This window comes from Lactuca sativa, chromosome 7 (genome assembly GCF_002870075.4).
Source record: "Lactuca sativa cultivar Salinas chromosome 7, Lsat_Salinas_v11, whole genome shotgun sequence".
NCBI lineage: Eukaryota > Viridiplantae > Streptophyta > Magnoliopsida > Asterales > Asteraceae > Lactuca > Lactuca sativa.
The window spans coordinates 182,139,030-182,159,434 of record NC_056629.2 but is presented as its reverse complement, the minus strand read 5'-3'; positions in this window follow the sequence as shown (position 1 = coordinate 182,159,434).

Genomic DNA, 20,405 nt, shown 5'->3' with positions numbered 1-20,405 from the left:
AGAGTAGATCAACATTTAAGCTGGTGAGTTCATAAGTATTTTAGCGTCAAATGTTTGTATAAGTTTGATGAAAATGTTTGTAAGTGTTTGATGTAAAGTTTGTAAGTGTTTGATGTAAAGTTTGTATCGTTCCTAGAAAATCCTATATTTTCTACTAAAATGGAGAATAGTCTTCTACCAAGACCCGACTGTTCTGTATGTTTGTTGTTTTGTAAAAGTGAGTGTTTTCCCAAGTATATGACCATCATTACCAGAAAATGGTTTACATTACCTTTTATTTGAGAAGATCACTATATGAATGTAATGGGAAAATGACAGTGTACAGTAATGTTGTAATAAGTAACTACTGAAACACTAACTACCTTAAAACCAATTTGTTTAATTAAGGTTAAAATATGATGAGGTTATAACCATACTGATTGACGAGTGTTTAACACGACGACTTGATGGCGTCGAAACTGATGTGACATTTGTCACCTCTTGGCTTGTCTGTCGGACTGTAGCTAACAGTTAGGATGTGGGATTGTTAGTCTCGTATAGATCTATACACACAATGCCCGCTCTCCCTCCAGGAGACTCTAGTTACAAAACACGACCTAACTAGTATATTGCTATGACGTGAAGTAGTGGTTTCACATTAATGTTATCTTGTTCTTGTAAAAGGATTTATGTTCCTTTCTGCTCTTGTTATTGTATGTTCCTTTCTTTTCTTGTTATTATATGTTTGAACTGACTTATGTATGAACTGACTCTAGTAAGTTTCATTGTTCTAGAAATAGTAAGTAGTAATCCTCTAAACTATACCTATTATAGTTTATTAGTGAACTCTGTAGTTGAATGACTGATCATGTTTGTACACCTTTGCTACCTAAAGGAACAAGAAATAAAGCGAGTTATCAATCCTAAGCCCTTTCAACCTTTTTTATATAACTATATCTATATAGACATGATTTTGACAATATATAAGTTTAAAAGAGTTTTGTAAAACGATAAAGAGTTTATCATATAAAAAGAGTTTTAACCATTTGAATGGTTATTGATGACTTGATGTCAGTTTATAAAATGATTTGAAATAGTTTGTTTGATAACACAGTTTTGAAGTATAAGAAATCCTCTTGTTTGATAGTTATAAATCACATGTGATTGATACTATAACTATATTGTTTTCTACTTGTATTCCCCCCCCCCCCCCCCCCCAATAAAAGCATTTAAAATCATTAAAAGATAAGTTTAGGGGTATGAACTCACCTGTAGTGATTGATTCGAATGAAAGATCGATATAGGATGCTAAGTATGCCAAGTGAAATCTCGAGCACAAACGGCTCCTATTAAGCATATAATGACACATATATGTATATAATTAATGTATATAACAACTAATCATGTAAGGGAAAGTGACTTAAATATTTGTTTGAACCTTCTTGGACCATGCACACGTCCTCCACATTCACCTTTCAAGGTTTATGATCAATTGGCTATAAAATGGAACCATTAACACCTCTATTTCTCACCAATTCACAACCACTCTTCCTCACTCTCCTTCTCTCTCTCAATTTACAAAGCACCACCACCCCACTACTGCGATTTTGTTGGGTTTTTTTTATTCATAAATCCGATTTCACAACTGGTAAAATTGATAACGGAAGCCTTAAAATTATTGAATAAAACTAAACTATTTTACCCACCAATGATCATTTTGCAAGAGTTAGAAAGATTAAAACAACAATAAAAGTGAAAACATAACAACCTTTAAAGACTTTGATCCTCATGGTAGGTTGGAAGTTGATGAAAGGTGGCATGAAACTCTAAAACAAGAGTTCTCTACAAGTATCCACCAAGAAAGAGTAGAATCATCAAAACATGCTAGTATTCACTTGTAATTCTTTGTTAATAAGCCTTTGTAATATATACCAAATATATGTTCAAAGATGAAGCAACAAAGGGGCTTTGTCTAGCATCAAAATGCAAGAGAATGGAGGAGAAGAAGAGCCTCCAAATTATGAAATTTGGCAACCCCTTAGAGCCTCTCATGCTCACGGTTTTGACTCCAAAGAAGAAAGAGAATGAGGCTTGCAAGAAGTGTGTAACAAAACCCTTACATGCTCTCTCTTATATAATGGCCGAAAAGTGAAAGGGAGACCATAAAGCAAAATCATGGACAACTTTGTTTCAAGCATGTCATGAATTGATTAAACAATTCAAAAGTGAGGCATGCTTGGTCTATTCTTCTATTTTTGAAAAACCTAGGCACAAAAGAAGACAAAAATTGTCTCATGGCTAGTTTATATACACATGCATTTTAAAAATCATTCATTTTTATAAAGAATTCTCAACATATATATATATATATATATATATATATATATATATATATATATATATATATATATATATATATATATATAACTAGTCATATATAAATATCTTTATTTTATATATAACTATATTTTATATAAATTGTAACTAGTTTATTAAGATATAAATATGAATATATAAATATCTTATTTTATATATTACTACCTTTTATATAAATTGAAGTATTTTGTTAAGATATAAATATAACTTATAAATAATCATACTTTATGATAAATTTCATAAGTTGTTATTTCTCCAATAAATCTTATTTCCACAAATAATAAATTATTAATTAGTAAATTATTATTTCAATGAAATAATAATTTTCCAATTAAATACAAGTGTTGATATTTTTTAATAATCAAATTATACTAAGAAATAATCAATTGACGGTAACTTGCGATTTGGTGTGACCCTATATGATCATATATTATTAGCAATATCATTGTATAATGAATCTTGAGCATACTAGATCTTTCAATCCCCTACTTGTACAAGACTCATCATAGATTGATATAGACAGTGGTGAACGTCTAGCAACATTTCACTGCCCCCAATAACATATGACGAAGAATGCCATTCATCAACATCCAATTCCCAAAAGCTCTAAGCTTCAATTTATGTATTAAGGTAAGTTTATCAATTATCCGTTTGTTACAGACATCCTATTGAACATGAGCCTTGGATCGCAATCAATCTTATTTGTAATTGAACATTGGGTAACACGCGTTAGATGTCTAACTCTCAACACATAAGAGGAACAAATCCCATCTTGACTACATAAGACTTTTGCATAGTTTATACCATACTCAAATATGACTTTTATAATTGCCCGATCAAGGAACAACATTCGGTCGTATCAAAGCACAACACTCCCTACACTTAAGTCCCACTATGTATCTTAGGTGTTAAGGATACAAAGATAGTACCTTTTAATCAAGTATCACTCATAACTGCAATCTATGAGATGATCTTGATGTGGGTCCGTTCAGTACTAGTTCTCTGACAAGTACCTATGAAACTTGGTTACAACCACTTGCCTACTTTCATCAAGTGAGAGTCAACCAATCAATTTCATATTAGTCTTACTTCATAATTGCCCCCACAATCATGACTGACTATGAACCTTTAGAATAGTAAGATTATTCATGTATTAAACATGTTAATATAGAACACAACAAGTATTATTGTAATGATCATATCCCAGTATATCAAAACATTATTTAATAGTTGTTGCTACAATGTACCAATATCCAAATACTAAATTTAAATAAAAATCCCATTACTAAAATAATAAAAGTCTTATGGCTTAAGTGTGACCACTCATACTTAGCTTAAAAGGGGTTCGACTAAATTTAATTTGTGTGAATTCTACGAATACAATCATCTCCATTTTGACATTACTCTAAGTATAGTTAAATATTTTGGAGAATATAATTGGTGCTATTATGTGACATAGAGTTTCTTAGCTTGATTAAGGACACTCTATTACTCATAAAAGATTTCAAGGTTATCCCTGAATGAAAGGATTCAACCTAGTTTTTCAAAGATCTAGTTCATCCAATTATATTTGATTTCAACTTCTGAAAAGTACCATATTCTTATTTACTAGATTGTGCTATTTTGTTTTGCTTGGATCTCATTCCATCTAAAATTACTCTTCATTCCAAAAATAAGTCATAATCCAATTATAATTCATAATTATCTATATTTATTTAGAAATCTAAATCATATGTAGCTACTTACATTAAGATTTTGTTCTAAACTAATTATCTCATATATATTATCTTAGCTCTTCTTAAGTACTCTTAGAATGTTCTCACAGTCATCTAGTGACTTAACCATATATTCAGTTTTGTATCACATGATATGACATAAATGATGGATTTATTTTCCAAGAAAATAGAATATAAATCATTTCATCTAGCTCAACCTATGTGCTAGGTCTATTTGAGACAAACTCAAAAGGTGTCATGTAACAATGCAAAGAGTCATCCAAAGGAATCCTGTATCTTGACCTCTTTCAAGATATTGTCATTTCATGAAAAAAGAATTTTAAAACTTTTAACATTCATCTTTATCTATCTCTTATAGATTTTACATTTCAAGAATGTATCTTGTCATTCCTAAGTCTTTCATTTTAGAAATACTTTCCGAGTCAAGGTGAAAACCACCTTGCATAGTCGGAATGTCATTTCAAATGATTAAGGTTCATAAAAGATTAGAAATTTCACTATCTTCCAACTATTTCTTAGTAAACATACACACGTACTTTTTCATTTTGATATAAAAGCATACATTGTATCTTTATATTAAAATGACTATTCAAACCTTGAGATGTTTGCTTTATATCTACAAGTGGATCTTAAGCCTTACACATTTGGTTAGGATAACATGGATTAAGAAAACCTCTAGGCTAAGCTATATAAATATCTTCTAGTAGATGTCTATTAAGAAAAGCGGTATTTCTTGAAATCTATTTGTTATATCTCATATTAAGAATATGAAGTTATAGTAATTAATATCCTTGTTGATCTACTCATAGCTACTTGTGAAAAGGTTTGATCATAGTCAATGTCATGAGTATGATAAGGACTATAGTCAATGACATGAGTATGATAAGGACTATAGTCAATGACATGAGTATAAGAAAATCCTTATATAACAAGTATTACTAAATGTATGTGTGTGTGTGTATATATATATATATATATATATATATATATATATATATACATACATATGTGTGTGTGTACTCTTTCTAGAAGAATATTTACTCCTTCTAGCCTTGCTAGAGAAAGAGATTACTCAAGCCCATACTTTATTCTTAAACATTGATAACATCTCAATGTTCATAGCTCTAAGTCATTTGTCATATTTAAGATTTGATATAACATTTTGGTAGTTGATGGTTTAACTAGAAACCATCAAGAACTCATCAAGGAGAGATTCCACATTTTTCAAGTCATAGATGAATTTTACCATTATTGTGAACAATATGTGTTTATGAATAGCTATTATTCATGTTTAACAATTTCTTGTTAAAACTTGTGCCAACAATTGTTACATCCGATATGGTTCTTAAACTACTTCAACTTCCATGTGCCTCCCACTTACTTTGTCATTAGAAGCGTGCTTTCTGCTAACTCAACTTTCAGAGGAATAAATGAACTTATTCTTGGTGGTTTTGTATATAATAATCTAAATTCCCTTTTAGAATATTCTACAATGATATAATCCCAAAGAGGTTAAAAGGAGGATATTTCTACCGATTAGAAAGTAAACTATATCAAGTGAAGTTTAATTCTTCCTTTATCATCACAAAGACTTTAGATGATACTACTGGGTTGCATCTTGTGCTTAATCATAAACATTCATTAGAAAGGAAGTCATATACCAAAGTGTATAGTTCCTTAATAATTTTGTTCTCTACACTTTAGTGAAAATATTATTAGGAATCTTATATATATATATATATATATATATATATATATATATATATATATATATATATATATATATATATATATATATATATATATATATATATAAGATTCACATATGTCAAATAAACTACATTATTTGCCTTCAAAGATCCCTTTCTTGAAGTTGGAATATGTGGATTGCATTTATACATAAAGATAACAATGTCATAGATAAGTTTGATTTTAAACAAGTTTAAGTCAAAAGTGCTTTCATATAGAACTTAATTTTCTTTATAGAATGTTGATATTTACTTTGTAATTATATTAAGAGAACCAGTCTTAGAAATAGAAGTCAATCATTTCAAAATATGACTATTATCGTTATGAAAAATGATCTAGAAAATAATCAAACATTTAAATAAATAACTGATACATAAATATTTAGACATGCTTAATTTGAAACATACAGTGTTCCAAAACAAACATTGTTTTATGTTACAAGCAGTTTATGTTCTAAGCATAAATAATAAACTAAACTTTGAAAGTGTAGTTCCAACTTGCTTGTGCTCAGCTAGTTACTCTTCAGTAAATATTTGCAATGAAGTTACAAATATTAGATCAACACTGAAGTACCAAGTACTTGAGTGTTACATGAAAAGTATGAGTTTTATCCAGTAGATACCTGAAATACTAGTCTCTTTCAGACTTTCTTTAGATAAGAGGAGCAACTCCTCCACTAGTGTCTAGTTTCTTCACAAAAGAAACCAGATCCATCTATGTGGGCCTTATTGAATTTCATGGGCTTAAAGGTGTTTATTCCATAAAACATGGGTCTTTTAGATCACACAATGTGACTCTTTTAGTCTTGCACTATTCCAACAAAATATCATTATATTTATTGGAATATTGCTTAACCTGTTATATTATCATATATATATATATATATATATATATATATATATATATATATATATATATATATATATATATATATATATATATATATATATATATATACACAAAACTTCCTAGAAGTCATGAATAATTGTTCCTAGTATGATGTTAGAAGCATCTTGAGCATCACTGTGATACATTTACCAGGTATCATGTTCAGGTTTATTGCTCAAAGCAATTTGTTTAGGAATAGGTACTTTAGGTGTATACAATTTCACATCTCTCACGAGATTGTCTTTTAAGACATGAACCCATTCATTGAAGTCGTATCTATTGAGAGTGTCTTTTATGAGAGTGTATTATATATATATATATATATATATATATATATATATATATATATATATATATATATATATATATATATACATACATACAAAATTTTAACAAAATTCTTTTAGTATTTTCAATAATTAATCTTTAATAACTAATACCCCTTTTAGTTTCTAAAAACATTAATTATCAAAGTCTAGGATCCAAGTTGCAAAACAAGTAAATGGTTAGATATCCTTTATCCCATTCATCCGAATTCAACCCGGTAGATATAGATAATATATCTTACCATATAATTACTAGATTTATGGGATCGCTAAAAACAAATTTAATTAGACATGTTTGATCCCATCTATGCCTCAGAACTGTCTTGCTTACGTATCCTTTATCACAAGAGATTTCCGATCAAATCATCTAATTTGAAAAACTTGTGTAATCGGCTTATAACTTGGTTATAGAAATCGCGAAAACACCCTGTCCATCAAAAGATAACACCAAGCGGTTTGGTATCATTTATGCCACCAGTGTATACAAGAGACGTGCGAGAGTTCTTTAAAAATGATTGCATAGATTTGAGGTTTGTAAGGGGTGTTTGATGTTTTTTATAATTCTAGTTTAAAAAACATGTTATATCATGGTTATTACATGCATTCAATAAACCATGGTATAATTAAAAAAACTTATTTCATGTAAAATCATATTTTTAACAATGTTCTATATATAAAACCCGGTTTTATATAATTGACACGATCAAGGTTTTAAATTAATAACTAGTATTAAGTTATATCGTTTGAGCGCTTTAGAACATTTGGAAACCTTTTAATAAAACTTATTTTTATAAAATAGGTTTGGAGTTTGATAAGTTTACAAATCTCTATTTTAAACTTATACTATTTTAATCACGAAAATTTACCGGTTATTAGTTTTAACGATAATGCTTGTTTTATTGTAAAACTATTTTTTTAGCATATTTTGTTAAAAGGTAAATTTCATTAAAACCAAACTCCTTGTGATGTTTATTTATGTTCAAATATTATTTTGAATTTGAAAAACTAATTTATCAACCATAACATAATAATAATAACATAAACATAAATCAAAACAAGCATGCATAACAATTAAAACATATATGCATAAACCAAACCATTAACTAGTAATAATTTTGTGGGGAAAACTGCAATAAAGTCCCTACATATTGGTCTCATAATCGATTTAGTCCTTATATATTTTTTTATTCAATTAAGTCCCAAACACTGGTAATCGTATTCAATTTAACCCTTTGACCCAGTCAACAGGTCATCCAAGTTTCAAAATTACATTTTTGGCCCAGATTTCACAATTTATTACAAAGTTGGTCCAAAATTTACACTTTTGGCCCAAATTTTAAATTTTTTTACAAATTTGGTCCAAAATTTACTCTTTTTGCCCAAATTTTAGAATTTTATTATGAATTCATCCTAACTTTAGTTTTTTTACAACTTTTTTTCCTCAAAAAATTGTTTCTAATATGTTTTTTCTTTATAAACTCATATTTATACAAAAAAAACATATTTTCACATAAAAATCTTATTTTTTCTATATAATAACTTTTTTTAAAATGTTTTTTGTATATAAAATATCTAGTTATAAAAATAGGTTTGGATTATTTTTGTGATATCTCTTAAAAAATCAATTAAGAAATTAAAAGTAACCCTAAATTATAAAAACATGTTTGAATTATTTTTTCTTTAATCACATTTATATGAAATTTTAAACTAGTTACATTATATATGAAAGTTTAATTTATATAATATAATAATATTATATTTTATTCGTATGAATTTTTTTAGGAAAAAAGTTAAAATCATAACTTTGATATATTTTTTATAACTTTTTAATAAATATATTTTCTAAATAAAACATATCCATTCATGACACATGTCCGATCTAGGTAGTGATTTTTTATTGCCAATCAACCTCTTTTTACTTGGATTATTTATAATATTGTATTTCCTTTCTTTTTTAATGTCTGTTATATGGAATATCGGTTGCAATTTATTATCGATAAACATGTTTTTAGGGGAGGGAGAAATGACCAAAATACAATAGGAACATAAATATATAAAATATTATAACTGTCAATAACACAATAAAATACTTTAACTAAAGTTCTAAAGAATTTACACATGAGTTTGGTTAAAAAAATTCTTTGTGAAGCTCAACTCAAACATTTTTCAGGTCTTTGAGTAATTTTTTTTAACCAAACTCATGTGTAAATTCTTTAGAACTTTAGTTAAAGTATTCTATTGTGTTATTGATAGTTATAATATTTTATATATTTATGTTGCTATTATATATTTGGTCATTTCTCACTCCCCTAAAAACATGTTTATCGATAATAAATTGCAACCGATATTTCATATAACATACATTAAATAATAAAGGAAATACAAGATTATAAATAATCCAAATAAGAAAAGTTTGGTTGGCAATAAAAAATCACAACCTAGACCGGACACGTGCCATGAATGAATATGTTTTATTTAGATAATATATTTATTAAAAAGTTATAAAAAAATATATCAAAGTTATGATTTTAACTTTTTTCTTAAAAAAATTCTTACGAATAAAATATAATATTATATATATATATATATATATATTAAACTTTCATATATAATGTAACTAGTTTAAACTTTCATATAAATGTGATTAAAGAACAAATAATCCAAACCTATTTTTATAACTTAGGGTTACTTTTAGTTTCTTAATTGATTTTTTAAGAGATATCACACAAATAGTCCAAACCTATTTTTATAACTAGATATTTTATATACAAAAAACCTTTTAAAAAAAGTTTTTATGTAGAAAAAATAATATTTTTATGTGAAAATATCTTTTTTTGTATAAATATGAGTTTATACAGAAAAAACATATTAGAAACAAATTTTTGAGAAAAAAAGTTGTAAAAAAAACTAAAGATAGGATGAATTCATAATAAAATTCTAAAATTTGGGCAAAAAGGGTAAATTTTGGACCAAATTTGTAATAAAAATTAAAATCTGGGCCAAAAGTTTAATTTTTGGACCAAATTTGTAATAAATTTTGAAATCTGGGCCAAAAATGTAATTTTTGAAAGTTGGATGACCTGTTGACCGGGTCAAAGGGTTAAATTGAATACGATTACTAGTATTTGGGACTTAATTGAATAAAAAAATATATAAGGACTAAATCGATTGTGAGCCATCACAAAATTATCAATTCCATTCCTAAAGGGACATAAGGGACTTTTATCTTGTAAAGTCTTCATGTGCTCCCACTTGGTTCAACACATTGTAGAAAGTTTATAAAAATAATTTTATAAAGTTTGAGAAACTTTAATAAAACCATCTTTATAAACTTTTGATCTTAATGGCCACGATCTTCATTCTTGTTACAGTTTTTATAAAAATAAACTATTTTTAAAACTAATCTATTACTTACAAAAATTAACAAAAGAAAACTATCTATTTAATTACTACATACCATATGAATAGCTAAATAATTACAATCATTTTAAATAAATCAACACATTCAACAACACAAAGGTCCATTACGAGTTTATGCACATCATACATATTTATATACTAAAAAAATATATAAAACAACTCTTTGTTTTTCTAAGACAACTTTTATGAACAAAAGGATGCATGTAAACTTTTGGTCAAAGAAAAACAATTATAAACATTTTAAAGTTGTCATAGAAAATATGTATGAATTTTCTTAAAAAGAGAAAACCATCCATATGATTTCATCAACTAAAAAAATAATCAACCTAATCTTGCAAAAATGGCTCTTGTTGGATTTTTTTATTCATAAATTTGGTTTCACAACCCGTAAAATTGACAACGGAAGCTTTAAAATTGTTGAATAAAACTAAAACTATTTTACCCACCGATGATCATTTTGCAAGAGATAGAAAGATTAAAACAAACATAGAAGGGAAAGCATAACAACCTTTGAAGACTTTGATCCTCATGGGAGGTTGGAAGTTGATGAAATGTGGCATGAAACTCTAAAACAAGAGTTCTCTACAAGTATCCACCAAACAAGAGTAGAACCATCAAAACATGCTAATATTCACTTGTAATTTGTTGTTCATAAGATTTTGAAATATATACCAAATATATGTTCAAAGGTAAAGCAAAAAAGGGGCTTTGTCTAGCATCAAAATGCAAGAGAATGGAGGAGAAGAAAAGCCTTCAAATTCTGAAATTTGGCAACCCCTTAGAGCCTCTCATGCTCACGGTTTTGATTCCAAAGAAGAAGGAGAATGGGGCTTGCAAGAAGTGTGTAACAAAACCCTTACATGCTCTCTCTTACATAATAGCCAAAAGTGAAAGGGAGACCATAAAACAAAAGCATGGACAACCTTGTTCCAAGCATGACATGAATTGAATAAACAATTCAAAAGTGAGCCATGCTTGGTCTCCTCTTATATTTTCAAAAAAGCTAGGCACAAAAAAAGACAAAAATTGTCTCATGGCTAGTTTATATACACATGCATGTTATCTTTATAAAAATCAATCATTTTTACAAAGAATTCCCAATATATATATATATATATATATATATATATATATATATATATATATATATATATATATATATATATATATATATATATATCTTAGTTTATATAAACCTATTTTTTATATAAATTGTAACTAGTTTATTAACATATAAATATGAATATATAAATATCTTATTTTATATAAAACTACCTTTATATAAATTGAACTAGTTTATTAAGATATAAATATAACTTATAAATAATCATACTTTATAATATATTTCATAAGTTGTTATTTCTCCAATAAATATTATTTCCACAACTAATAAATTCTCAATTAGTAAAATATTATTTCCATGATATGATAATTTTCCAATTAAATACATGTGTTGATATATTTATTAATAATCAAATTATACTAATAAATAATCAATTGAAGGTAACTTGCTATATGGTGTGACCCTGTAAGATCATATATTATTAGCAATATCATTCTATAATGACTCTTGGGCATACTAGATCTTTTAAAATCACCACCAATAACCACCACATCAACACCAAGAACCCACCACACTTTCCCACCATTTTGGTTGAGTTCCACCACCATCATCCTTCTGTTTTCCGCCAACTAGGTCGCCAAACACCCCTCTAAAACTCCCCTTGCCGTGAACCACCGAAAATTGCCATAGACCACCTATTGACGACGCAGAAATCACCCAACATCCACCATTGCCTTGCTGTGCTCCGAGCACTGGATCACCACCTTATTTTTTCCCTCACTCTCTCTTTCTATCTTTCTCTTGTTCTCGCAAAAATTAGAAGGAACGAAGGCGGTGGAGCTACCATCGCCACCCTGTTGCCTCCTTGATCAACCCATAACCACCACCGGGTTGCCGCTGTCGAGTTACTCCTGCCACCACCTTCCACTCTAAGTCGACACCGCCACCTTGAAAAATTTCATTCCCGTTCCTTCGTAAATGATCAGTCGAACATCAGACCTTGAAGTGGGCCTCGTCTTCCTCTGCACGATCTGTAACTTGAACAAGATGATACTGTTTAGACTTGATTTGATTTTTTTAAAAATCAACCCTCTAGTGTATCATCTTTTCAAATCAGTCCCTTCATTCCAAACTTGGAATTAAAATAAATAGTTGAACCCCTCCCTTATAATTGTTTACTGATTAAGTCTCTTTCCCCTAAAATTTGGTTTAAAATAATTACTTTAGCCCCTCCTTTGGTTGAGTTTAACAAGAATAATCCCTGTAATTAGTTATTTTAGCAAAACCACCCTACTTAATAATTAATACCAAAACTACGCTTTGGTTTTATTAGGTAACAAAAATAGACCCACATGTTTATTTTGAACGCAAGAAGTGTCACGTTATGGTTTCTCACGTCACAATTAGTTCTCAAATTTACGCATTTTAGGTGAGTGTTTACGACCCTTTTCAATGTTTTATTATTTTTGGGGGAAAATACTTGTGAAACACATATATCGATTATGAAAAGGGCATTATCTAGTGTAAACGATATTTTATCAAAGGATTATACCATAAATTAGTTTATCATGACATACATATATTATAGTGGGTTTAATATTTTGTGTAATATCCAGAAAATCAGAGTAAATATATATATATATATATATATATATATATATATATATATATATATATATATATATATATACACACACACACAACCATTATGTCAAAATATTATTCAATTATCAGAGTGTCCCCAAATTCCAGAAGGATGTGCATGATCATGCCTTTGCTTTCCTGATCATCTAAAGCACCTGGAACGTAAAACTGAGACTGTAAACACAAAACTTAGTGAGTTTCCCCGGAATACCACATAGCACAACCAAATAGATATACAAAATGCATGTTGGGTCCATGACCTCCCGGTTGGCTTACCTTGGCCCACAACCTCCTGGTTGGATTGCCCTACAAATAACTTAATGGGTCCACAACCTACCAGATGGATTACCATGGCCCACAACCTCCCAGTTGGATAGACTTGTAAATAACGTACTAGGTCGACAACCTCCAGATTGGATTACCCTGGTCCACAACCTCCTGGTTAGATTGCCTTGCAAATAACGTACTGGATCCACAACCTCGCAGTTGGATTACCCTCGCCCACAACCTCCTGGTTCAATTTCCTTGGCCTATAACCTCCTGGTTGGATTGCCATACATACTTCATATTGGGTTCACAACCTCGTGGTTGGATTACCCCTGGCCCACAACCTCCCGGTTGAATTGCCCCGGGTTTGTTGATTGACAACAAAAAGCAATACAGTCTTAACCCAGCCACACCATGTCAACATATGCATCATATAAACATATAACCAGTCAGAAGACAAACATGCAGATCTACATATCACTACTGCATAACATCATCCTATATACCAGGATATAGATCTAAAAGATCACTACAACATATCAACATCCTATATACCATGATATAGATCTAACAGATCACTATAGCGTATCAATGTCCAATATATACCAGGATACATAACAAGTGAGCTGACATTGGTACCTTCGACACGTATGTATAGTGAGGAAAACTCACCTATCAGTCCGAGCAAATAGTTGAATAGGTCTTAACTCTGAATATCAGCTCTACCCGTCACCTATTCATCAAATAGTGATCAATATCAAATACAACTAAAACACCCAAAATACCCTTGGGTAAAACTTGGTAAATGTCAAAGTCAAATACTGCAGGTCACCACGCCATGGCCATCCTTGTGCACGTCGTGGCCACTAAATGAAAAAATAGGCAAGTCTCAGCCCAACCACTACGCCGTGGTGACCTAGGCCACACCGTAGGCATTAGGGTCCCAACAACTTAATGGATTAAGTCTATTTCCTTGATCTTAAGGGCTCTAAAGCCCAGATCTGGTCCATTCTAAGATCCAAGTAGATAAAGTTTCCAACTTTATCCCTTTAGAATCTCTAAGGGATAGAGAGTCTATAGGGATAAAGTTTCCAACTTTATCCTTTTAGACTCTCTAAGGGATAGATATCCCATTTCTAGATCTTAATAGGGCAAACACATAATTTGGCTTAGCCCATTAAGCACTTTCTCTTGAAGACTACTAGATCCCCATTTCTAAAACATTTTTAGCATCAAATAAAAACATAAAAATCCTTACTTTCTAGACATGCATGTCCGATGCATGTCTTGGACTCCATTTGGTCAAAATGAGGTTTTTTTTTTGCCAAATCTTCAATGCATGATGCTAAAACTCAATATTACTCTAGATCCAAAGTATCAAAGGTCCAAGATGACCTAAAGATTCATAAAGTTGCAAACTTTATGAGATCTCACCACCCAATAATCAAGGACATGAAGATTAAGGCATAAAAACCTAGTTCTATGCACAAAAAACCAAAAAGGTTGGAACTTGAGCACTCACAAGAGTCCGGAAGATGCACAATAAGATGGTGAGAAGAGTTGCTTGCTGAATCCAAGTCTAGAGGTCACCTCCTTCTTCTTTAAATCCCCAAAAATCAACACTAAAATTTTAGAGAGCAAAATGGAGATTAGGGTTTGCTTGGAGGCTGAGGGAGTGTGATAGAGGTCGAGGATGATCAACCCTAGCTATCACATTCCATTAAATAGGGTGCAGACCCTGGATAATAGGGTTTCTCCTTAAACATATGTCAAGCCATGGTCATAGGCTGCCATGCCGTGGCAGTCATTTAAAACCCGCGATACATCGACCATCACCACGTCATGGTATGCCTTCACCACGATGTGGTACTGCCCAAACATCCAAAAACACATTAAATTAAAATACCCCCAAGAATCCGAATGTTACATGTTGCAAACTGGAAAATATAATATATCGTAATACTATTATTTTCATGTGATGAGGAATGTCATAAAAGTGTCACAAATATTTATCAATAATGTATTATTAAAGCCGTATAATGTATGTATCTATACATATATTAAATAATATTTATAATTTACAACATATATATCTTGGAATTTATTCATACAATCGAGAAACTTACAATCTATTTAAGTGTGTAAAATACACTTTTTTAATATATCGAAATTACCCGACTTTTATAGTGAAACAATATCGTATACCTTAGTTAATGGCCTTTATAGCGAGACATTATTCGTTACCTAAGTTTAATTACTTAGTATACCCTCTAGGCTATAACCATTAATCATCGGAGTGAGATACGTATGTATAGAACTATATAGGTTGATACCCCCACCTACAGTTGCTAGCTACAACCTCGATCGATCAATCGAAGCTGGTGATAATTATCTTCAGTCTTTATCCACGACATCTAATGAAACGTTGTAAGGGGTTATATCTTCTCACATAGCTCAGTTATAGGAATCAATATAAGCATTAACTAGAATATTTATCTAGAAATCGCATATTCGATTTCTCTTTTTATCAAACATTGTTTTAACTACAAAGGAAATACTTTTCATACTTTTTTTTTTCTAAAAAAAGTATTATTACTACGGTTAGCAGAAAACCTGTAACTCTCACCAACCTTTGTGATGAATCTCAATATACATGTATTCTCAGGAGATCATTGAACTTGCTTTTAGCAGAAGAAATATTCATGGATTTCGGGCAACCTAGTTTTATCTAGTTTTTGTTATATTGGCCTATTGTTAAGTAAAATTCATGAACTTATTATTATTATTTGTATGAACCTTGTAATCATACCTTAAAGTGGAATGTAATTGTTCTGCTGTTATTGTTGTAACTTGTGACGTTTATTCAATTTTCTTGTGATCCATGAACTAAGTCGCACAACACCCCATGTTCCGTCACCTCGGTTGGGGGTGTGACAGATTGTTATCTGAGCTAAATTGGCTAAAGATAACTCATATCCTTGAAAGAGGAAATATAACTATAGCTATAGGCTCCTAAGAAAAGTATTATTAATGATTACACTACTTCTCTATTACTCACACGAGAGGTAACTTGTTTGAAAGGCTGCTTGGGTTGCCAAATTTCAATACGACTTAATATCTAAAATGGTCCTGCCCTCTGGTGTTTCCTATTTAGCCCTCATCTATGCTTGGTAGTCTTTGAGTACAAAACAAAAAATACTACAAACCTCACCAATGATAATATATAAGAGTTATATATATATATATATATATATATATATATATATATATATATATATATATATATATATATAATCTTATCCACAATGAGAACACTTAATAAAAATTCTAATATACTCTTACCCACAATGAGAGCACTGAATCAGAAAGAGCTCAACATGAGACAACGAAGGTGGGTGGAATTGCTAAATGATTAAGAATGTGAAATTCATTATCATCTTGGTAATGCAAATGTCATAGCAGATGGTTTAAGTAGGAAGGAACAGGCAAAGTCACTTCTTGTAAAGGCACTAACCCTAATAATCCATTCTAATCTCACCACCCAAATTCAAGACACTCAATTGGACGCCCTCAAACATGAAAATATCATGGAAGAAAACCTGCAAGGAATGGACAACCAGTTCAACATTAGGGAAGACGAAACACGATATTTCATGAACAGAATTTGAAACCTCGAGGTTTAGTTAAGTCAAGAACCTAGTTTTAAACAAAGCTAATAATTCGAGATATTCGATACATACCAGATCATACAAGATGTATCTCGAACTTAAGAAGCTTTATTGGTGGCTCAACATGAAGGCAGAGATTGCCACATATGTCGGTAAATGCTTGACTTGCACCAAAGTCAAAGCATAGTACTTGAAGCCATTGGGACTACTAAAACGACTAGCGATTCCGGAATGGAAATGAGAACAAATAGACATGGACTTCATAACGAAGGTCCTGAAAACTTCAGGAGGTTATGACTATTGGGTTTTTGGTATAATACAACATCTTATGTTGCACATAAAACCCTAAATACCTTGGATCTATGTTTTCTCTATTATACATGCAAATATCAATTTTTCCAAGGTATTGTTCTAACTAGCATAATATGAAGAACATATAATATAAATTCTATTAGAATTACATACCTCTTTGTTGTAGCTTGATTCCATGGAGCTTAAGAGCCTAGTGCCTCAACTATGACACCTTTAATGGTTCACACAACATCACCAACATCTTGGAATAACTTGAGAGAAAAGGCTCCTATGCTCAAATTGGCTTGCCCTCATGTGTATACACCCTAGTGCCAATTTCTTGAGCCATGGGGTCCTTATATATTGTGGCTATTAGGGTTACATCATGTAACTCATGTCTTTCCATATTCTTCATGCTCCATGGGTTAAAACCTCCATGGAGTATCCATGGGTTACTCAATGGGTTCAGCTCAACATAAATAACTATGGATCATAAGCCCACATATATAAGAATGAATGATTTACACAATCAATCGCCATATATTTAATTAGTCTCCTTTTGATCACAAAATTAATTCCAGATTAATTCTTGATCAATACTAATTAAATAATATGATTTCATATTAATATATTAGAACTTATAATTCTCACAAAAGTCTATCCAAATTAATTCTTAATTCCAAATTAATTCTTAATTCCAAATTAATTCTCACAAAAGTCTATCCAAATTGTTTCGATGTCATGCAACCCAAATGGACCATGCCAATCGGGTCAAGTACATACAAATTATAGTTATGGACTTAGACACTAATCCAACAGTCTCCCACTTGGATAAGTCTAAAACTACTATATTGTATGACTCCAAAACCCGAATAGCAATCATAGCTCTTCAAAGTTGTTGAACTCTGAACAAATCAATGACGCGTCCATTAGATAAGGGATCATATATTCCTCCATTCTATATAACATATGGACTGAGACATGGATTATAATCATTCTCTATGTCCATTTGTTGTTTCCCGATTTCCGATTTATGACGACCGACTAATTGAACAAATCACATTAGTCCTGGCTTGGCCAAGCACTTCGGGGTGTCATCACTAAATCATCGAGGGGCCCACACATATCGCTTTTATCCCTTCAAGGGTAAAAGGAACGGATAAACTTCGACTCATATGCTTGTTCTACTACTTGTCGAATCATACACAAAGGCACGTTTTATAACATCGAGTTAGCAATGCGTTTTCGTACAATCAATGCATAACCAACTCATAAGTAACAAGTCATATCTCTAGGTTTGAAGAATATAAAATATTATCATCTCATAATCACTCGTGATAAAATCCATTAAGTGATTCAAATGAGCGTGGGTTTAATCCAATACTCAGTACTTATGAGTACTCATGAATGTTGCAGAAACTCTTGCTATGTACACTACCTTGGACATCAATAAACCAACTTCATGACAGTCTTGATTCATATCTACTTCCAACATATGACCGACTGTGGATGTTCTGAATAACTTAGTCATTCAGGAAGAACGACCTAGTTATTTTGGTAGTCAAAACATGCAAAGTGAAACACAAGAATAATCGAATCCAATATGGTCTCAGAACTTATGAATATAAATAACACACCTTTTATTTATCACCATATTGATTACCCATCATTCATTGTATATTGTTTCAAACTATCAACTTTATACTTGAATTAAAGCAATAGATGTCCCATGCTCCGAGCATGTAAACTATGTTTTCTAAACACTAGTCATGCTATACACCAAGTATGCACACTATGTTTTTCCAAACATTAGTTATGTCATACACCAAGTATGCAAACTAAGTTTGTCTATGATATTTACTTGGTGAAATAGATCGACTGAACATAATTCCAGTGATTCTCATTTCACAATCCCAAATCCTTACCGCAAATGCAAGAATTCCAAATTCCTACCATTTGCCTAAATCTGTTAAATTCTAAACTTATATGCATTGATCCTCTTGTAACGATTATGCATAGAGTCAGCAAGACTTGTCAACAGACATTACAGAGTATTCCAATGGAGATCAACTCCATGGAAATGAAGTCTCATATTCAAAGTACATTGCTTTGAACGTCCTTCTTGAATTAAGTTTCCTAATCTTACACAGATTTAATGAATAACTTCCACTTATGGGAATATTTTCATACTCTCATTTGGACTATCACTTCTGAACAAGAGTTGCCTCTTTTTAGAATATGTCAAAATGGTCCTCTCCAAAAATTTACACCATACTTCCAACTGTCCTTAAGCAACCAATCTTTGGTAAACCTTAGATTGTCCTCGACAATTGCTTAATCATTTTAGTCATCCAATTCTAGACCTTTTCCCTTCTTAATGCCCCATGCATTTGGAAAATTTAGAAAGGATAAATAGTATAGCACATGTAATCGATCCTATACCCGAAGCATATAGGACATGATTCATGCTACAAAAATTTTTATTTGCCATGTTCTCAAAATTTGACTATGAGGAGGGATGTCATAATCATAATCGAATTTTGATAATGCAGTATATAGAATTTTCTTATGTTGGACCATTCCAACATAAAATTCATATATATATATATATATATATATATATATATATATATATATATATCCTTGACTAATGGTGATTAAAATCTCAATCTAAGATTTTGTAATTGAAATGAAGTATATCCTCTCCCTTAATTATAGAAAAACAACTTTTCCAACCCCTACAACTTCAAGAATTGAAACTTTGTTTTCTATAATTAACATTGCTAACTTGCAATACTTATCATAATTATCATGCTCCCACTAACATGATGATTATTAGCATAACACTTATGTTCCCACTAGCTTTGACATGTATCAGAAAACAGCTGGACTTCTAGAAGTCAATACTTTATTGACTTTCTTACCAAAGTTCAGATTTCTGATACGAAATACTTTGACAAAACTTTATCAAAATCATACACCTTTCCTTAGATAGCAC